The sequence below is a fragment of the Hesperophylax consimilis genome, chromosome 3 (assembly GCF_061612785.1).
Source record: "Hesperophylax consimilis isolate HC1 chromosome 3, BYU_Hcon_1.0, whole genome shotgun sequence".
NCBI classification, from domain to species: domain Eukaryota; kingdom Metazoa; phylum Arthropoda; class Insecta; order Trichoptera; family Limnephilidae; genus Hesperophylax; species Hesperophylax consimilis.
In genome coordinates, this window is record NC_142838.1 from 5,346,473 (window position 1) to 5,370,248 (window position 23,776).

Here is a 23,776-nt window from a genome sequence, read left to right on the forward strand (position 1 = left end):
GCGAATAAGTCGTTTTAAAAATGTTAAGCAAATTATTGAGGTTTAGAGGGTTTAGCACTATCAAATTGATAGCTTAATAATATAGAATAGATTGGCTCAGCTTCCGACTTGCCGAACCGATATAAATAGCGAAATAAATAATATTTTTTTATACGATGGCAACAATGGCGGATCTATATATCCATTGACATTCCTCAAGGTCAAACGGCTAGGTACAAATTAAAAATTCTAAAAAATTAACAATTTCGAATTGAAAAATAAACTTTAATGTACATTGGCCGTCCGCGTGTACTTTTTGATACTTAGAAAGGGGGTTAATTAGTTACTGAAGTCTTTAGTTACAACATATAACTTTTGTTTTTTCCAAGCTGGAACGGTATCAATTGATCGCGTCTTAGATGAATTGAGTAAGTCCGTGGATCGTGCACAGATTTCTTTCAATTGCAAAAGCTTCATTATTTCACCTCCGTTCATTAAGTAGGTACGCATTTTGCATGACAAACGACTTTATTTAAAAAATTGTATCTATTGACAGCTAACCCTTTCAGCCCCAGTGTTAATTCAAATTAACATGCACTTTGTGATTTTTTTTACCGTAACGGTAGCAATTTAGAAAAGCCATATTTTTGTTTTCTTATAGCTTGTTATCTTTTCTGTGGCGTCTATTTTTTTCCGTTCGGTTGAAATCCTTATTCCTGCCACAACAACGATAAATATTTTGACATTTGCTGATTGTGAGTTTTATCGAATTTCTGCCGTCATTGATTACTTAATTTAAGGTGAGATATCAATATTTTCTACTCGAATGACAAATATTTTAACGCATTAAGATGTGTTCTATAGTAATAACATTAGTTCAATCCACTACAGTGATTTGCCAGAATATTGTAAATGAATTTCAATGTTCATTCAAATTAACACTGGTAGTGACGGACTTGTTTTCGACTAGTATGGGGAATTTTTAAAGATTTATTATCAGAAACAGTTTTTTGTATTACTTTTGTGTTATGTTTATTTCACTTTACTATTTAAAAAATACCCTCTGACGATCAGTGTTAATCCAAATTAACAAAGAATAATTTCAAAAAAAATTATATTTAAAAATTTTTCAAATAATTTTCTGAGGTATTATCAAGCATTACATATTTTATATATGTGGAAACAATAATGTGGGTCTGAAAGGGTTAACTGAACACCTTGGAGGTCGCGTTAAAAGCGGCGGTTTTCGTATCTTATTTTGACCGTGCTCGCAAATATCGCCAACTGAGTAACCGACCGTATATGACGGTCATGACGGTATATGATTTAGTTAATATCTTATCGAAATAGGGTTTTGTCGATCTAACGAGCTAGATGCCTAGATGCGTTTTCAGTCATGTTCCATTAACATCACAAACCACAAAAAAGTCCCATTACCCAAAACCAAGGGGGCATAGGCACCCCCGTTAGGGAATTTGAGGCAAATAGATATGACGGAAGGGAAGGAGAAGGGAAAGAGGATTTCGATATTAGTTAATATAAGATAGATAATTACTAAACGTGGTTAAAGATTTTAGCACAAAAATATGGTGTTCTCTTACCGATGCAATGCAGAAAATTTCTTCGAGAAGCCTAAACATATGCGATCATCTGATAGTATTATTGTCCCAGCGTCTGGACGATGTAGGCCCTCTGATTGGTCAAATTAAAATTGTGTGATTCTGATAAATTCTGCACAGGGGGTCGGCAGGCAAAAAATACCAATCTGCCCCTCAATTTTAAGCAACCGTAAGGTTCATTTCGGTTTGCAGGCGACTGGATACAAAAAAAATAAGACATTAAAAATTAAGACACGATTTCATACTGAAAAAGAACCGCCACATGTAATACGATATTTCTTCAAAAATATCGTTTCTACTCATAAAATTTTTGGATAATATCGAAAAAAATATGTTTTAGAAAGTTCATAATCCATTGGATTGATTACATTACAGTGAAAATTATCCATAATTACATGATTACGTTTGACGTTTGACGAAAAAAGCACGCGTTCATTCAATATGGCCAATACGCACCGCGGCAATAGCTGGCCGACATAGCGCACCTCTGGCGGTGTAGGAACGAACCAAATAACTGGCGCGAATATTTAAATATGCAAAATTACTTGACCATTGCGTTTCATAAGAAGATTTCTTCTGGAAGTTTATTTAAACTTTGCAATGGCATTTTTCATTATTATTTATAATTTTTTTTGCTTATTAATTATATCTGATTTTATATTGACATGTTTTCTAATTTCTGAAATTTAAAAATTATTTATTTGCGATGCTTTAATCCTGATTGTTTATTTATATCTTAAGAAATAGGGTAAAAATACCGTTTGAAGAGAATATGTTTAATTTTTTTATTTAGTATTTCAACTATCAATTTATTAGAATAACCGTTATTAAATGTTATTTGTCTTATGAATATATTGTTTTATGATTACATGCTATTTTTTTCAGGTCTTAAAATACTTCACACAGGATATAAAGCATCGCAAATAAATAGTTTAGAAATTTTAGAAATGAGAGAACATGTTTATAAAAGCAGATATAATTAACAAGAATTTTTTTTATAAACTATCTTTTAAATATTTTCCCACTTAACTGGTCTTTCATATTGTAATTCCTAATTCTTATAAACCCAGCCTACTCTTACCCCTCCCCCCCTCCTTCCACTTTTTTTTTCAATTGTAATCTATATTTAATTTTTGACTTCGGTTTATACTTCGTTCATGAAACATGTATTGGTTGTATATAATAAAGTGATGTTAAAAAAATTATTTGTTTTTTAATAAAATAAAGTTTGATTGGATAACATTATTTTATCTATTTCCGTTGTATATCAATGCATACGTACATAATAAAATGTAAACATTATATTTATTTATTAATTGGACAATTTGCATAGCGCCGCTTTTGTAAGATATCACCTCAGGGGCGCTATATTGTAATAATCTACCTTTATATATAGATTTTTACTCTCCTGATGAAGGTGTATATATAATCTAACTTTAAACTTTATTAGATACAGTAACAGTTTTAGGTAAAGAATTACGACCAGTTGGAGTAAAATTCACACCTTTTAATTAAACCGACTGCTAATCTCATCGCACAATTACCCTCCTTTTATCCATAAACACGGGTAAATAAACTAATCAATATGTAATAATCTATCATTTCAGTCAACTTTGTTATAACTACCTTTAATTTTTCTGACAAAATATACGATATTGATTCAACTTATAGACATTTACGGTTGTAACACATATTTAAGCACTGCAAGTCTCCTATGAGCAAATTATATAAGGTAACATAACAGTTAATATCAGTTGTAGACAATAATAGTAGTCAATAATAGTTTTTCATTTGAAATAATCCATCACAAATACGTAAAATTTCATTTATTTAAACAACTGTCATTCTTATTATGCGTAAATTTAGCATGTTATTATACATTAACTCCTTCCTGTTCCGTGTTTTAACTATATATACCGACCCTCTCTCTGTGAATGACCTGATATCTATCTATTATGTAACTGTTGTTAATATCACTTAAAATGAGCGAATTCCAAGTAAGTGCCGCCCGCAGGGTCTAGCAGAAAAAAACCCGCGGAGCGGGTTTTTAACTGCTTGTTGATGTATTTTAGTTTATGTATGCGATACATTATAGTGGTCTCAGAGAAGAAGTACGTGAAGTCATCAGTTTAGTATCTTCTATATTTTTCGTGTTCATACAAGACGTGTGAAAAGAGATTTTTTATCGATGACGTACTACGACCGCTCTCTGGGACCTACCTTTGGACTTGGAGTAGAAATCCATCAAACCGCCCTGCCAATGAATTGTATTGATTTCAATTATTTGTAATCTTTGTTGTTATGAAAACTGAACAACTGAAAACAAAATAAATTAATACGTTCTTTTAAAAAAAATGTCACTAGCTGTACTCTGCCATACGAATCTGTGGCTCCTTGCAGAACTTTCAAGAGCATTTACAAAGTTTCCGGAACCTTCCAAACTCACCGACACACTATGCTACTCAGTTTGGAACCTCATGGAACCTTCTTGAATTTTCTCCCTCCAGAACCTTCTAGAGCATTCGAGAACCTACATGAACTTTCTGGAACCTTCTAGACTGAAACAGTCGGCGGTCCCATTCTGAAATAATCTGAAGCATTCGCGCTCAGCTGCCCCCGCCAAACTCTCTTACTTTCGATGTGACACCGAGGGTTATCTACCACCATACCCACCGGTGGGTGGCAGTGGCTGGTTGTGAATAAAATTAGGCAGGTAGGAAAACACGGGTTTCTTTTTATAATAAATTAGATTACAAAGGTATACATTAAAAGAATGCAGGATAGTGTGTCAAAACTTTTTAACCAGATTTTTTATTTTTTTGTTTACCTACTAAATAAGACGTACCTACTTAACTGCATATTTATCAAAAACTAAAATATTTTTAATGTCTTAGAATATATTTTTGGTTAAAATTGAATGACAAGAACCTGGTCAAATAATATAAAAAAGTTTATGGAATACTTTGACGTAATAAAGTTAACAAGACCTCTAGTAATTAGATTCATCCCGGCCTGGGGCTTAAACTTAACCATGTTTTTGAAAAACGTGTCAAAATTATAAATGAATTTCCATTTAGCTAACGACGCGACATTACTTGAGTGTTGTGCGAGGGCCATTCGGCAGATGGCGTCACTTCATTGAATATTGAAGAAGGGCGGACAAAAACTTTACTTTATGTCGACTTGACTCACGGTAATCTCTGATAAAGAAGGCACCAGGCTGAGATTCGCCATTTGAAATTGACGCCATATCGATTAAAGATAATTTTTTTTTATATCTACTTAAATAATAATTTCAACTACAAAATTAAAGCTGGCGCTGCAAAGAAATAAAAACCTAAACTTTTCTCACAATATAGTAGAACACACGCTAAGAGAGTGCCGAATTGAAATTTCGAAAATGTTACTCTTATAGCCACCTTATATATAAAAAATATTTGTTTTTAAAATAATAAATAAAATATAAATATATGTAATACAGATTGTGAGAGCAATTCAGACAAGCGATAAAGTAGGTATCAATTTTTTTATAATTTAAGTAATTGTGTATTAAAAACGGGTTTTTTTTCCTAATTTTTTGACAGATTTTGTAAAGTTTCTTGTTTACTAAAGGTGTTCATTAGAAAATAAGTTTCTGATCGTCTCTAAAATTTACAATATTCGTTTCTAAAACGCAATGATTCTGAGGCAAAATAGGTTTTTTTATAAATACTTTCACTTTAACACACCTACAAGCATAATATCCTTTGTTGTTTCAAGGGTCTGTGCTGATATCATATATGTATGCACTGTGGTTGGTGGTTACTAGTTATTTGGATGCCTAATGTATATTTATGCACTGTGGTTGATGGTTACTAGTTATTTTGAGGCCTAATGTATATTTATGCACTGTGGTTGGTGGTTACTAGTTATTTATAGGCCTAATGTATGAAAAAAATTATAATCAATATTTAAAATGACTTATTTGACCCGCAATATAAAGACATTCTTTTGAAAAAAGACACGATCCGTCAACTTAAAACACAAACTAAATATACCATAATTAACTTGTGCGTTTTATCGTAAAACACCGTATTGCAGGATTTTTTTTCCTTTTTCTCATAATGATTTATTTATTTATTCAAAAAACAGTTTTTACCATAAAAAACATACTCTGCACATCTCACTAGGGCATTCCTGTATCAAGATGTGCAGCTTTACAATTATATCATTTACAAAAATACATATATGTAAACTTAATATAATAATAACATTAAATTTAAACCAATAAAAAAGATTATTTCCACCATCGTTTAAAATTAAAAAAAAAATAAACCGCAATGCCTTCCAACACATTTAAAAATTATAATACTTTACCAAAATTTCTGTTTACGCAAACTACTACACGTGGAGTATAATAAATCTGAGAGGAACGAATGCCTATTAGTTGCATGTATAAAAATATTAGAAAAAAAGGATTTAAAAAACTTTTTTCTAAATTCCGATATCTTTTTACACAACCTAAGCTAGTCAGAATCAACCGCTTAGGCGCCCTTTTATGCTAAAATCTGTCAAAATGCTTGGAGCGGAACAACGGTGGGCGGGCTGGGAGCGTGTAGGTAGGAACCTTGCCTAAGGGAAGTAACTTTTATTAAACTATTTTCACCTGAAAGAACATGAAACCCTTGGATTTTCAAAATGAGTTACTTTTCTTTTACCTTATTATCATGTTGAAGCACCCTTAACCTGTTATTCAGTTACGGCTTTTGAAAACAATATTACAAAGTAAAAAATAACGTCATATAACATGTGTTGTGTTATTCCAAGAGCTTCTTATAATATTTGCAATGAGGTGGTCGTTTGCTCGCTTGGTAGGATCCTTGGCTAGCCCTTCAGTCTGTTCTAGTGTTCAAAAATCACGATGAATAGATGACTTAACCCCTTTTCAACACAAGTTTGGTGAAAAGTTTTATACTTTGAAGTATAGTAAGGTTTTGTTTTGAACCAAAGGGCTTGTGACATTTTTAATGTAAATTTAATGATACAAATTAAAAACATTATTGATATCAGTACATAAGTCATAATTAATATGTATTATATTACATAGTAACATTTTATTTTCATAAAACTATGCATCAATATTTTTATTAAATGTACCCATATTTAATAAAAATATACAGCTACAGTTATTTTATTAAAATATAAAGAAGATTTTTATTATTGTTTGTGTTTGTTGTATTTTGGTTTTAATTTTTCAAATAAGTTTAAAGTTGAAAAAATAATGTTTTTAGGCATATTTTTTGTGGTTTGTGCTTTCAGTAGGATATGTTTCTATATTCTTTCTTATATTTATTTTTTTATTTCTTTCCTATATTTTTTTTATATTGTATGATAATATGGAGATTTAATTGAAATAACTTTTTGGTGAAGAATTCGTAAAAATAATCCAATTAAACCACAATCAAAAGTAACTAAAATGTTAAAAAAACTAAGTTGGCTAACAGTGAAACAGATGCCGATTTTGAACACGACGATATGTGTACAGGCTTGATGGAAACTTGTTAACCTTAAATATGAATAAAACTAAATATAATACTTTTAGCATTTCCTCTGTAAATCAACCATCTTTGGACCGTTCATTAAAAAAACATTGTATTGTGCAGGAGTGTCACTATCAATCTCTGGAAAGAGTAGACAACATCAAATACCTGGGTTTAATTATTGATAAAAATTTAAAATGCCCGAAACCATCAGATCTGTCTGGAAACCACCACCAATTGATAGATTCAGGCTGGCTTTTAGGAGCCATATAAATAAAAATAAAACGCAATACATAAATGTTAAAACGTATGTATGTAATTAATAATAAATTAAACATTTGTAAAGTGAAATGGAAAAATAAAAAAATAAGTTTGGTATATTTTTTATGGTTTTGTGTCTGTTTCTGCCAATTATTATAATGGCTGAGTTGACATCGAATATATATTTTTGAAAAAAACTTTCGTATAGTAAAAAATTCTGGCCCAAGAGTTAATTGATCGAGAGTTTTTTCTGCTGAAAAAAGGGTTTCATGGTTATGTACTGCATATTTGTTGAAAAACATTTATACTGCCATGAAAAGATTAAATTGATACCCAGGAAAAAGTGGAATTTCCATTAGCATAATAGGCCGTGTTCCATTTTAAAGGTTCAATGTTAAATATCGTAGATACCATGCCGTAATGGATAATGGATGTTTCGACTAAAGTTATTTGGCCTTAGTTTTAATATGTTAACGCTTTATGTTGGCAAATGTGTGGTACGTCAAGTAAATACCCTACCCTGTTTGTAGTCCACATTTCAGTAAAAATTCATATCGGCATTGTTCAATGTTTTACCACTACTAAAATATTTTGGATGACAAACCCTTGTCAGTGGGATCCTTTCGAGTAAACGTGGTTTAATAATATTTATTATAATTGAAATTCATAAAATATTTCGTTTTTACCACTTTTATTGTTTATTACCAACATGTTTTATGAGCAACGCCCACTTCTTCAGGGTTTTTAATAATACTTATTATAAATAATAGACATAGACAGTATTTATTTTAAATACACAAATTCCTACATTACGATTTTTCCTTTTAAAATGAATTCGACTTATACTCAATAAACCAACATTCAAAATACACACTCTTAAGGCCGAATTACACCTGCTGAGTGCTCTGCCAAAACTTTAGAATCAAATCAGCCTCCTAACTTTTATGGGAACCTTCAAAAATGTATTTTTATTTGTTTTTTTAAATGAACAAAATATTTTTAAATATTTTAATAAAGAAGAATAAATTGAAAATAAAACATCCCATACAAGTTAGGAGGCTGATTTGAATGAGTGTTCTGGCCTTGTGATCTAGGATGTTTTGGCTCCGCTGACTTATTCACTTTGTTACTCAACCGAGCAACTTATTAAAGAGTAGAGGTAATCGTATGTATAAGAGACAGACAGTTCATTGATATTAGTTTAAAGTGATATTATAACAAGGTTTCGCGATGGAGGAAAAAGAGACAACAACAAACGTCGTATAATTACGTATTAAAATTTTGAATTGTCCGAGTGAAGGGCGAGTAAAGCGCCGAGCTACGAGTTACTCACTTACTAAGCCGATTCATTGAGCCTTGTCTTGCCTGAATCTCTCGTCCGCTACTACGCCGAGTATTGACTGTACTGATCAATTAGCCGAATGCACTGTTTCCGCCCACCACTCGGCAGGTAAAATTAACGTATTACTATGTACATTTTAAAGTTTCTCCAATACAATTATAAGCTTTTTTAGAGTTCGTTATTTCACCATTGGAGAAACAATATATTTTTTGCACACCAACGGGATGTAAAAAGCATCTACGACGCCTTTTCATACAAAACTTAAATTTAGATTTAGGCAAAAATACTTTGTAATTACAAAACTGATTTTTTTTATCAAAAGGTTAGCAGATATTTTGTAGAACAAGTATTTTGCCCTCAAATCCTAATTAAAGTTATGTATGAAAAGTGCCGCGCAGCCGTTCTTCGATTCTTTTTTATAAATTATATTTCGTTTTTGAAAGGAAAATTGTTATGGTTTTTTCTTATTCTATAAATGCAAATTTTAGACCCAATATCAAATAAATAAATATTTACGTCAAAAAATAATAAGAAATGATAACAATTCTGCCTTTATAAACCAAAAAACAGGGGAAAATTTTCAATGGTTGCATTCCAATGTAGGTACTTTTTACTATAATCGGTTGACAAACATAAAAGACCTCGTAAGACAGAATGTGACCGTTGGAATTTTCCAAACTTGCTCAAAAAGGGAAAAATCGTTGCCACAAACTAAATACGTACGTAGGGTACTCATTTGTAAGCTCTCAGTTCATGAGCACAGAAGTCAATTCGGTAAGCTCCGAGTGCCCGAACTAACGTCATTATTCAAGGATCGAAGTGGAAATTAATTTGACCTGCAGTGGATCTACTAAGGCGGTCACGCTTCCATTTAGAATTACGATCCTGGTTGCTGACCGTTTCCAGATTGATTTAGAATTTACTGTGTAAGTACCTACCCCTTTCATCTATTGATGTACTAAATATGAAATGAAAATCGTACTTCATCACTTTGAATTTACCCTTTGGATGTCATATGATCTCCATTAGCCATTCCAGAGAACGATCCTTATTCACCAAATATCCAGGTTCAGACAAAAACACACAGAATTTAAACATCAATGCAAACTGCGAAGTCTTGTTTTCTATTTGCGGAATCAGGCAGTCGAGGCACGTAGTACCGTCGAAGCTAGTTCGTGTTCGCAATTAATCATATTAACAAGTTTTCACTTATCAGGCGAGGCTGACACTGAGTCCCTGAGAAGAGATACTAGAACTATAATGCGTACTTATATATACGGTTAAAAGGTTCTTGAAAATTAACTCACGATTTTTTAGGGTTCGCTATGATTGCGGAAAAGATAACCGCTTTCATTGCATTGCCAGTGCGTAATTTTTCTCGAGTTTAACAAATATAGCAACTATGTTGTGCGTATTTTTAATCAGATATTATCTTATTATTGTTATTGATTGTGAATCCATAAAAATTCATAAAAAAATGTAATTTTATTCAAAGTTTATTGTTTAATGTTACTTATGAATGTGTTTTTTCAACAGAAGGGACAGTAAAAAATATTGACTCCAATAATAAGTATATAATATTAAACCTTTATTAATATAGTAGGTCCCCGGAAATCCCTCGAAAATGTTGATGTTTTGTAGAATCTTGTTTTACTCGCCTATGGTTTCAGGTGTCTTAATACATTTTTTTATTTGTGAAAACAGATAAACAGAAAGTTATAAACTAGGCAGTAAAAACCATAAATTGGAGAACTAGCCTGCATCCTAACTATTTCTCACAAACTTACATCACAGCTGTTAATAATAATAAGCCTTTAATCCAAATATTTTTTTACATAAATTTAAAAGAAAAACGAACATGTATAATTAAAAAATATATCTTATGTTAGCAAATGGGAGAAAGTAGGCAATATCTATTAATAAATGTTTACAAATAATTTTTAGAGAAAAGAGGGAAAAAATCAATTAATTCGAAAATGTTGTTAAATAAAAAAAAGAGAAAATACATTTGTATTGTAGCAGTTATACTTGCAACCCCGGTAATCTGAATGTTGACTCTAATAGTTACTGATACTGGATATTGACTTCATCGAGCGCCTTGTTTTAGCGAGAGTGTAGCCGCTCGTATCAAAGAAAAGAGAGCGGCGACATCGGCCAACAACTGAATCAAGAGTGCTCAGCGGACCAGCCACTGTGAAAGTGAATCCTGGGAAGGACTGATAGATGAATCTTTGTCATCAACTTACAAGCAATTCTAGGAACTTTTAACGCGTCCTGAGGTCGATTCATTTAATAAAAAATAGAGTCTTGGTTATGAAGTGTATCAGTTTATTCTTTAAACCCGAGCATGTTTCACTTGCGAATAAAAGCTTAAATTGTCATCATCTTTTATTTCATTCCCCACAGATGCGTAGTAAAACATGATGGGAATAGGTGAAAACGTTAAAGTATTAGGGAAGTATGTCAAGTTTGTTGTCTTTTATGGGGAAAATTTCAATTTTCTACTTAAAGTGCTGAATGGAACAAAAAATATCTCAGAAATTCTTCAGGTTTTGATTTTGATTAAATATTTTGCTCATTCTTCTGATTGGATTCCTGACACCAGCATTTGTGCGCGACCAGCTAATGTGGAATTAAACCCTGTTGTTCTGGGTGACAATTTAAAGTTTATTATTTTGAATAAGTCAGGACAGTCGATAATGTTATTGCAGATTTTATACATGATCATGATAAACACCTTCCTCATGCGAGGTAATTTAATGTGGAACAGTGAGGACGTGTGCTTTTATACACGGAATAATTAAAACCATTTACCTTTTTTCAATTTCAATCGCCATTGAAAAAAAATTTACACCTACGTATAGCACAAAAAATGTAATAAACATGTGCCTAGCTAAATTTTGGCAACTGCTAACGACTTGTCGATAAAAAATATATAAATTTAATATTGTGTAAGACACCACTGTCGAAAATAAATTAGTTCCCACGGCTAAGCCTTTTCACATGAGTTACACTTAAGCACAATACTGCGTAGCAAAATGGCTAAACCCAACCTCAGCAAACTTTCAGGAAATATTCCGATATTTGCTAGAATGTTTAAAGTTTCAGGGAAAAATAAATAATTTAACCGCTTTGCACACGATGTAGACCGAAATAATGCTAATTAGGGATTTGAGCAAAATGCTTCAGATGTATTCATGATTTATTCATCTAAATATTTAAAGTGGATACCTTGGATAATTATAATGGACAACGAATTACCAAATAGATTAAAACTTAATTCTAAATAAATAGGTACGTACAACAATTTTATAATCCTCATCAATTTTAAATTTCGATGAGAGAATCAAAATGTTGGTGCGATTTAAATTGGAAATAAGTTAAGATTTACATTAATTTAACTTTAATGTGACATTATAATAATGTAACATTAAATTTATTTGTTTTTATTTATTGTTATTAAGTTTAATTTGTAGAACTCCATTTTATATATAAAAAATAAAATAAAAAGTTATTTGTTTTGTTTACTCCTTTGATATGCCCATATAATAATTATTAGTATAAACATAAATTATCAGTTGTAATATCGTGACACAATTTTTTTTTAAGGATGTCTTAAATATCAAATTTGTTACATTAAAAATTTCAATGTCATTGGTATATTCATTTGCTAAACTATGTAGGCGAGAAATTAGTGAGTTTGCCGCATAATTTGTTTGTGAATAGTGATATTAAAATACCAAATAATACTTTCGTTACATGGAATATATTTTTGGTATAACTAACATAAAAATATCATGAAGCCTGGATAGCCCACGATCTCCGTAGTCGGGGTGTATAGCTCTTGAATACGATTTTGGAGGTCAAATCAATCAATCAAGTCCCCTCAATTTAATTCTATTTGATTAATTTGTTTTGTTTCACAGTATAATTCATAGTAAAATAAAGCATATTTGCGGAACGCTTCACAGCGAAAAAAACTCTCAATATCTCCCTTGTAAAAGATCAAATTTCAGAATTGAAATGGCATTAGCCGTGTTTGGTGACTAGATCTGAATAGGCACTTCACCACTTTCTTCTACCATATCTCTTTTCTTTCTCCTACCGTCAGACTCACAACATACCCCAATATAAATTGGGGATGCCATAGTCTCACTGGCTACCAAAGGTTGGTACCAACCCATTTACCTACGTGGCATTTTTTCAAAGGCGTTTTTTTAAATGAATATTCAGAAGTAAGTAGCCAGATTATATTGCGGATTATTATAAATAGAAAAAAAACAATAGCAATTATAAAAAAAATACTGACTATGCTATGTCTGGTCATTACAATATTAATGCACGGGTACCTTGGTCATAGGAGCATCGATCATTGTTATGTTTAAAGTAAGTATTTTAGGCTCCACACAATATGCATATTTGCAATGTGTACAGGGTCAGTAGTTTAACGTACGCCCAGCTTCTGAGAGGCTTGACTCTGGCTTCAATGGAGCTCTTGTGCCTGAGCTGAAGGATGTACCATGGTCTATTAATTAGTCTTCAACAATATTTCAAAAGCACCTATCAAATATGATTTATGGAAAACAAAACTATACAAAACGCTCTGGATAAGTCATTAAAATGTGTTTGTATATTTGTTGATCTTCAAAAAGTTTTCGACAGCATATCTCATGTTAAATTAATACAAAAATTGAAAATTGTGGGATTTAATGATAGAGCACTAAATTGGCTAAAAGGTTACTTTCACAAAAGAATACAAGTTGTCAAAATAAATCACACATCATGTGTTCCACTCACAAGTCATTTTGGGATACCGCAAGGTACTGTATTGGATCCATTAGTTTTTATCATGTACGTAAACGATATTTTTAAACAAATCCTCAGTGGAAACGTTATTCCTTACGCGGACGACACGATAATCATAGTTAAAGTTAATGACTGGAAAATTGTAAAAGAAAATGCAAACAATGACATCCAAATCCTTAAAAACTGGTTCGATACAAACCTACTAACAATCAATGCAAAAAAACTGTTTATATTCCTTTCTCAATAAATAAATTCAGAACTGACCCTAACATTGACATAATTATACATAACAAAAATGTAACAAAGTTGTCTGTAATAATAGTCATATAAAAGCATACAACTGAAATAAAGTACCTCGGTGTAATTGTAGATCAACATATGAAAGGGAACAGACTCATATGTGAACTTGTTAAGCGGATAAGGAAATGTTTCTATATATTTATTAGATTAAAAAATATTCTCAAGTTAAATAATCTAAAAAAGTCTATTATGCACTGGTCCAATCATTCATTCAGTATGTAATCATTGGATGGGGAGGTGCAAATGAAAAAATTGTCCTGTAAAAGTGGTACAAAAACTAATTACTAAACTAATTTTGAAAAAACAACCAACATTTCCTTCAGCAACATTGTTTAATATTACCAAAAGAAATATTATTTTTCCATATTACAAATTTTCAGAGAAAATTTAATTAAAAAATTTAAATTTAACTCATCATAAGGTATAAGCATAATATCCAAATTCCCATATTTTCAACACGACAAATGCACAATAATTATTTTTAAAAAGGCATAAAATATTTCAATAGTCTTCCCGAAGAAATAAAAAAATTACAGATTTGGTATCCTTTAAAAAAAAAATCAAATTATATTTTAAAAAATTAACAACCATAACATCACCACTCACTTCATTTCATGCCATATTATATTTTTTAACGTTACAACATCCTGGTATTTAAGATTATATTTACTGTACACTAGGGTGTCCCAGAACATAAGGAAGAAATTTTTTTCATGAATTTAAATATGCATACCCTTTTATTTTATTCCATTTGATCCCAATAACTCATAAAATAAATATTATTTTGATTAAACACCGGCAACCCGTGCCGACTTGATGCCAAACAAATGGTACAGAGATAATATGGAAGGATTTGCAACTTTCATTTTTGTCGGATAAAATTTAAAAATGCACAAATGTTCAATTATGTAGTATTTTATATTTAAAAATGGTTTATTGATTACATTTTTTCTTCATAGTTTGTTTTTTACAGTCAGGATAAATCTTCCGGTGTTCCTGAACGCATCGTAACAAAAATTATTTTTGTTCCTCTTCGACCGTGAGATTAAGCCATGAAAATCTTGCATTAACTTTACAGTTTTTTCAGCTGTATCATTCACTACCCTCAGCGGCGGCACCTTCTTTCTGACTTCTTGATACGAAGCATTATTTGACCACATCGTAGAAAATTCGTTAAGAAAACTGGCATCTGTTTTCAGACGATCAAACAAATACTTGCTCTTGACTGACATGAAGTCGTAAATATTTTTCTCCGAAACAAAAGTCACTTAATTATGATATGAACAAAAACCTCAATACAAAACATAAAACTACTTAATAAACTTACCATCAAGATCTTCCTTCGATGGGATGTAACGTTTGTCATGGGTTGATAAATATTTTTTTTTTGATATTTCGAGCATTTTTATTTTAGTTGTTTGATTCACAGCGTCGTCAAATAGCGATAAAATAGATCCTTCATCGGTCAAATACCGTAACTGCTTACTGAACAGAAATAAAGCTGTCATTGAGATGTTTTCATCAATTTTTTCTTAAGCCTTCATCGATTTCAAAAAACACAAGTCCTGGTAAGGTGCTTTAACTACTATAATACATTGTACCCATGGCTTAACATGAATGTTAGTATGAACAGGCAAACGTCTAAAAGTGTCGCCTTATCCTTACCGGTAATTTTAAATTGCGCACAAATTAATGATATTTTCAAGGAATAAAGCGCCTTTGCCATCCATCGAGCACCTGGAGGCCGAATCTTAATTTTTCCCGCTTTATTTCCTCCTAAAACTATCACACAGAGCTCTAAAAACTCTCAATAGTCATCTACAAGTATTTTTGTTGTCAGTGCAGTACGGTAAAAGTCAAGCAAATCATCGATTTCGGAAGCGGTTAGGTGCAATGTGAGATTTTCTCTGTAGCACTGAATTTTATCTTGATCAAAATTTTTACAGATATCTCGAAATTTTTTGAAGAGTGGTATGTCAGGGCTTGTAGTCACTTGACTGATTTTTACTTCAAACACAGCTTTTAATACAAACTATGGCTATATTTGGTATATATTGACAGTTAAATTCACTTTCCGGATATTGTAGAACAAAACTTCAAGAACTTGTCCATTAGATGGCAGTTTAGAACCCGATATTTGGTGTTTTACGACTCCTATTAAAATATACTCTTTTTAAAAGTGCGTAAATCTAACAACATCTTGCCTGAACGAGTGATTTTCGTTTACTAACAAAATAGCAAGTTACTACAAGCTCATCAACACGTTTGCTCGCTGGCGTCTTAATGTACAAGTACTGACATCTTTCTATGCAAGTCGGCACGGGTTGCAGTTGTCCAAAGTAAACGAAAAAAAATTTATGAGTGTTTTGTCATTATTAAAACAAAATTAGGGGGTATGCGTTAAAAAATAACAACTTTAATTTTTTTGGGACACCCTACTGTACACTATTTTATGTAGTAAAATTATGAAAAAACTCCTACACCAAGCTCAAGAGCTAGCTCTCATTGGCGTAGAATCCTTGTAAACGTATTTCACTATTTTTTTTTGCCATATATTATGTTTATTACTGTAACAATGTTATAATTTAAACAATAAAAAAAATCTATCTACCATAAATATTGACGTAGTCGTATATAATGCTTTTTACAGTCTAACGAGAAGGAAAATAAGCGTAAATACCAGTTAATGAGCGAATTTTATGCCGCAAGTAATCAGAGCTACGTGGAAAATATTAAAAACACAGTAATTTACGCCGATACCCCATCTTTGCACGTGCAACGTTTTGACGAGTAGCTTTGAACATTCCTATTCCATTTACTGAGTCAGGTTGGGTTTATTTTGAGAGGTAAATTTTTTTGTTTAAATTAATATATTGTTGAATATGAAACGTTCTCGAGTTTATAAAAACTATTTGTTCTTTGCTGAGGTTTGCCGTTTAGTTCCAGTGGTTTTCGTGTGGCGGGTCATCTGAGTTTAGGTACGTTTCTGTTCCTCTTCCCTGTATCAAATACGAAATATGATTTTTTAGGTGAATACACTTTTCTCACATCTTTTCTTCCAAATCAATTTTGAAATTCCATAAAAAACTGTTCGTTCGTTGTTTTCGCACGAAACATTTTATAACATGCGTCTCAGTTTTTTAACGTTATTGTCACAAACCGGTAAAATATCTAATAATATTGTATTTATTTATCTTCATGATCAGGTGAAAATGATCCCATGTTTTTTATTCAACATTACAATAATAACAACAAATGCATTGTTGATTACTTGATTAACACGTGAGATTAAAGAAAAGGGAGATGTTAGCACGACTGAAGGCTGAATCGTCAAAATATTATTGTGGAAAAAAAAATCGTGTTATGTCAAGAGTGGCTATACATAAGATAGTGTATGATTATTTATTACTTTTTTAACGCCCTTATTATGGGCTTTTACAAATGATTAGTAAAAATGATATATTAATACAGTTTTATTTACTATTCAAAACTAAACTGTCTCAGTTACAATTTTTAGTATTGGTTAAGTGATAAATTAAAGATGTCCACTGATATTATTTCCCTCCAGAAGTATTCTGAGCAATGAGGAGTACATGTGGTATTGTTACCAGAATCTCTGAACTGAAATAATTCCTGACTTCTAATATTACGTAGTGAAATCCAAAAGCTTATCAATGCAAGCATTTCTTCACTATCAAATGCGTCACATAGAATATTATACAAAAATGTTATGTCAGTGCAAATCCTTCTGTCATACAATTTAAGCATATTCATGCAATTTAAAAAAGTGTTGTGGTAACAAAATTGCTGGAATATGAATGAGGTAAGTCATGTGTTCCAATAATAAAGGATCTATGTGTCAACCCCTGCAATGAAATAGCATGGTGGTTTGTCAGTTATCATTTTTTTTTAAATTCCTAGAAGAACTACATTTTTTCAATCTGCTTCAAAAATATTATTAGTTCAGCGCCAAGCTTATATTACTGGTATGATAAATTTAAACGAAGTATATCGCGAATACCACATAAAATGTTTTTAGTAAATTTATTTATTTTACTTTAGGTAAATCGACAACTAATGATGTGGTTGGTGCAATTAATTTATCTGAGAAACCGATTCTTAATTTCCTCATCATTCTAATTAAAACAAATTTGTATTTAAAAATTGAACAGTATATTTATAAAAATTTACATGTATTACACATATACAATTATAACAAGAGATACTTAATAATATATGTAATTTTATGTAGTTTGATTCACTTGGATATGAATCCATTTTTAATGGAGATTTTATACTTTTAACATTACAATTGAAGATATCTAGTCATAAATCAGAGAGAATGATATTGAATGCAAGGCAAGGCAAGCAATTTGATTTGAATTAGTTTTACAGTGTTTTTAATTAGAAAGATTGAACGACCATGTGGGTACTTTTAAATCAATTCAGTTTAATAATTCAAGACAGTTACTAATATTGTTAATAATTTTATACTCTAATATCACATCTGTAAATTATAAACGTAAACTAAATGAATCAATTCAGAAAAAAATCAGTTGCATCCAGTAAATATTAAATCTTTTGTGCGTTTTGTAAGAAATGTATTTTATGATTTTTTTCTGAAACGAAACAATTTTGTTTAAATGTAGTGCATAAAATTGAGACAACACAATGGAGGAAAACTCAAGATGGCTTCGTAAGTGTGCAAAGTTTAGTTGCTTGATAGTGACAATTTTTATTTATTCTTATTATGATAGCAAACACTTTAGCTGCTTTTTTTGTGATTTGATTAATATGACGTTTATACTGTAACATACCAACGAGAATCCTACCAAAATCGCGTATACAAGAGCTGGTTAAAATTATATGTTTATTTAAATGATCTCCACCTCACAGCCTCAAAGCAGGAGGTCGCGAATTCAAACCCCGTGCGCAAGTAAATATTATTTTATCAATTTGTGTTAAATCACAATTTATTTATTTAAAATAATGCCTACAATTTGCGAGGTTAGTTTGGGTACGCCCTTGGACCCATTTATTGGATAACTAACCATCCTAGTGGTTTGCTACGTTTAGTGACTTAGCAGGGGTGTCCGAGTTCGTGGGGTGAGGTTTGTCTAGGTCTTGGCGGCAAATGCGTTTCACCACCTGCTTCGTGGTGGGCCAAATCCGGAGAGACTGTTAAAGGGAGACACTTTTACCACTCCAGCCAGACTCTCTCGACCCATCGCCTTGCACCGTAGTGGGATGAATGGATTTGTACGTGCGTCACTCTTGGACACATTCACCCCAGATTCCTACTCATCCCTCATACCCTTTTCCTTCCCAGAACTTCCACTCCTCCTTTTCCCTAAAAATACCCTCCACAAGGCATCCCCTTGTCCTGGCGGATTTTTTTTCTACAGGGCCTCCTGTTTGGAACTAATGTAAAAAATATATATTCACATTCCAGAGTATAAGATAATCTCAGTTTCACCCAGGTGTAAGAACACCATTCAGAATTGAAACGTTGCTTGAAATGGCTCAAGCCATCTTTGGTCACCAGATCTGAATAACTATGTAGTATGTGCCTCATCTTCCTATTCCCATATCATTCCTCTCCCCACAGACCTTTAGTCTGACAATATATCCCAATTGGGGATGCTATAGTCTCACTGGCTCCTGACGGTTGGGAGGAATTGTGACTCTGTGTGTGTGGTTTCAAATAAAAAATAACATATACGTTTTTTGTGCATAAGACGTAGAGACACTTTCAACCAATTGAAACTATTTAAACGATAGCAGTAAAAGTATTTTATTTCAATAAAACAAAAAAAATACCAGACTTATAATTTGGTATTTTTTGTTTTTTTTTTATAAAAATGTGTGTTGTGACGAAGTATTATGAAAATGTGCGTTTATTTTTAAGGTTGCATGTCACTTGACCTTACAATACAATGATAAATTCAACAAAAGTAAAGATTTTTTTTGGAAATTAACATACATAAAGATGCGGAAATTATAACACCCATACGACAACCTACAATCCGCCTAGGAAGAAGAATTCCTGGTGTCGATTACTGTGAAAAAAATGCTTTACATTGTATTTTTAAAATAATCATTAGTAAAAATTTAAATAAACAAAAACCTGTTCGTGGAAAGCAATCACTGACACATTAATATGAAATAAAACAAACAATTAGTTTTTAACCACTAATTTAATAGAATTTATTCATCAACCGGTTAAGCTTTTCATAAATTTCAAAAGGTTAACAGTTTAACAGTTTATATTATTATTACCCTGATTAAGCTTTAGCCAAGCAAAACCGGCTAGTGAATAAATTTTTAATAAATTAGTGATTAAAAATAAAGCGTTAGTTTGATTTAAATACAGTTTTCCGGGGGTAAAATACCCTTTGGGATGTATTTCTATATTGCAGAATAATTAAAAAAGGTAAACTATACACTTTGGAATCCCAACGTAGGTAGTTTTAGTTTTCATACAAAAAGATGATTTTTTGTGTGGAAAAGAATTCTCCTATTTTGTCAAAAAATTGAATTTCGAAAATTATATTTATCTTTTTGAAGTGAAACTTCTTTACCCGCGTCATGCAATTTCGAGGACCGGAGTAAAACCAACTCATGACCGAAACGAAAATGCGGGACCGATTAAAGTTCATTTGATCTAGTCAAAGTTTTGAAGTAAAATATAAATGCTTCTTAGCTCATCTCGACAACTGGCGTTGGTGGTGTAATGGTCAGCGTAGTTGCTTTCCAAGCAGTTGATCCGAGTTCGATTCTCGGCCATCGCACATTATTTTTTTGTTTTTAACGCCTTTTTTTTTTCAATGGTTGACCATAATATCAATCCACTAAGTAATATTTTAGGCCTGTAGCATACTTGAAAAGTTAAAGAATGATATAAAAATTTTTATGATGTTAACGATAAAAAAATAAAAAAAAACATAAAATTACCATAAAAAATGGGCCAACGGCACGCGGTGTTCCCAAGCGGTCACCCATCCAAGTACTGACCGCGCCCAATGTTGCTTAACTTCGGTGATCGGACGAGAACCGGTGTGTTCAACATGGTATGGTCGTTGGCAAACGCTAAACAATATTAATTTCTATTCTACCTGCCAATAAATATATGAAAATTAGTATAAAAAAGCCCTAATAATACTGAAAACATTAGCAAGGTGTGTGCGACGTTGATAAAAATAATCATTACATACGCGCTTGAAAAAGATCGTAATTACATCCATAACTTTGCAGGAATTTTTTTTTTCAATGGTTGACCATAATATCAATCCACTAAGTAATATTTTAGGCCTGTAGCATACTTGAAAAGTTAAAGAATTTTATGATATTATTAATGATAGTAACGATAAAAAAATAAAAAAAAACATGAAATTACCATAAAAAATGGGCCAACGGCACGCGGTGTTCCCAAGCGGTCACCCATCCAAGTACTGACCGCGCCCAATGTTGCTTAACTTCGGTGATCGGACGAGAACCGGTGTGTTCAACATGGTATGGTCGTTGGCAAACGCTAAACAATATTAATTTCTATTCTACCTGCCAATAAATATATGAAAATTAGTATAAAAAAGCCCTAATAATACTGAAAACATTAGCAAGGTGTGTGCGACGTTGATAAAAATAATCATTACATACGCGCTTGAAAAAGATCGTAATTACATCCATAACTTTGCAGGAATTTTTTTTTTCAATGGTTGACCATAATATCAATCCACTAAGTAATATTTTAGGCCTGTAGCATACTTGAAAAGTTAAAGAATTTTATGATATTATTAATGATAGTAACGATAAAAAAAAAAAAAAAACATGAAATTACCATAAAAAATGGGCCAACGGCACGCGGTGTTCCCAAGCGGTCACCCATCCAAGTACTGACCGCGCCCAATGTTGCTTAACTTCGGTGATCGGACGAGAACCGGTGTGTTCAACATGGTATGGTCGTTGGCAAACGCTAAACAATATTAATTTCTACTCTACCTGCCAATAAATATATGAAAATTAGTATAAAAAAGCCCTAATAATACTGAAAACATTAGCAAGGTGTATGCGACGTTGATAAAAATAATCATTACATACGCGCTTGAAAAAGATCGTAATTACATCCATAACTTTGCAGGAATTTTTTGAAGTGAAACTTCTTTACGCGCGTCATGCAATTTCGAGGACCGGAGTAAAACCGACTCATGACCGTGACGAAAAAACGGGATCATTTCGCTATAGGAGCCTAGCTAATATTATATACCTAGTTTAACTCACTCTCCTAACTCATCTTCGCTGTCTACAGGCAGAGCGCACGACTGTGGTCGTGAAGAACCGAGGTTCGATCCCCGCTCTAACTAAATTTTTTTTTCTTTTTTTATAACTTTTAATTTTTTTTATCACATGCTACTTATAAATATGTCAATAGACAGAAAAAAAGAGAGAATGAAATGAAAAGAGAGAGAGAGAAGAATACTAGAAGTTTCACTTCTGTCTTGCGTAGGCTTGACACACCCATTTTTTTTCACTTCTACCATTGTGTAGAATTACCTCCCAAAGTAAGTTTACCGCACACTTCAGAACACCTTCGTAACTTTCATTGTCTCTAGCGCCCTGAAAAAATCCAGTGCAAATTGTGCTTTAAATGAAATGGCTCCACCCTACATCTTTGAACTATGCGTCCTGGAAAACCCTGGTCTGGGGCAGTCAACTCTTAGATCAGCAACATTATCAGCTATACGCAGACTTATGGAAGGTACGCGCAAGGCAAATATTAAGTTTGAAGATCGCGCTTTTGGAGTAATCACGATGCACGACAAGCCCAACACAATTCAGGTCTAAACAAAAACAAAAAACCTGTTTAGGCTCTCATACCTTTAAATTAAATATACTTTCTTGAGATTAGCATTCTTGTTTTGTCTATTATATATGATCACATTTTTCTAATTGGATTTACATTATTCGAAGACTTACTCATACTCATCAATCTGTCTCATGCCGAGGGACGAATCAGATTTTGGAAGATAAAGCCTAATTAATTCTACGTATTGTTGTACCGCTTAACATAAAATTTGAAATTTTCTCTCCTTAACACGCCAAATAAGAACAAATGTATAATGATTAAAATAAATACCGGAATTAATAATGTCTTAATTTCTCTAATGAGCAATAAGCAGTGTTAATCTGAAGTGAGCTCATAGGTAAGTATGGTCCTGTTTATTATCTGCCCTTACAGGATAAAAATAAATAATAAGATTATATTTATTTTTTGAGTATTTAGTGAGTAAAACCTCGAATTGTAATATGCAGTTATTGAAGACAATATTAGCGATTTTTAAACGACCCTTGAAACAGAAAAATAGAGAGATTAAACTAAAAATATGATAGATTTATCCAAGATTCTATTTAAATTGCATTTGGTTCGAGATGAATCTTGCGATAATACATAATGATAGCAGCGAATAAAAATGTGCGGTGAGAAAAAGAAGATAATGTTAGTGGTTCTTATTCGAAGTATAATACAGTTAAGACCAAAGGAAATAGAGTCCATTTATTTAGGCAAAAGTCATGGATTCGTGTCTTAGATTTTTTTTAATTTACATGTTTCAAAATTGCAATTAAAAATCGCTAATATTGTCGGCAATGATTAAATAATATGTACATTCCAATGCAGCATCACGTTCATTGGTCAAATGCATTGTATAATTATAGTTTTGTAAAGTGTTCGACGAACCGGAGGATGCAATCTGTTGATTAGCCGTATGGTGATTATATTAGTTTGTTATTATGTGTTTGTTTAGTAATAATCGGTATAGAAATATATTACATTTTTGTTCAGCGCCTTTAAGGGTTTTTCTTGTAAAAAACGGCGCTATACAAAGCATCAATATATTATTATTAATATTGGAGGCCTTGTATAATTGTTTTTTTTTTATTATTTTAAAATGGTT

At 31.9% G+C, this 23,776-nt stretch overlaps 1 protein-coding gene and 3 non-coding genes across 4 annotated transcripts in view; 1 reads left to right on the plus strand and 3 right to left on the minus strand.

Annotated features, from left to right (window-relative positions):
- Positions 1-23,776, plus strand: part of LOC149424856 (zwei Ig domain protein zig-8-like) — a 101,587-nt gene that overhangs the window by 39,310 nt on the left and 38,501 nt on the right. The gene's annotated exons all lie outside the window — the stretch shown is intronic.
- LOC149424857 (5S ribosomal RNA) lies at positions 20,792-20,910 on the minus strand. Its single transcript, XR_016305724.1, has one exon. It is a non-coding gene; the product is annotated as a 5S ribosomal RNA (ribosomal RNA).
- LOC149424858 (5S ribosomal RNA) lies at positions 21,234-21,352 on the minus strand. Its single transcript, XR_016305725.1, has one exon. It is a non-coding gene; the product is annotated as a 5S ribosomal RNA (ribosomal RNA).
- Positions 21,675-21,793, minus strand: LOC149424859 (5S ribosomal RNA). The gene has a single exon (XR_016305726.1). It is a non-coding gene; the product is annotated as a 5S ribosomal RNA (ribosomal RNA).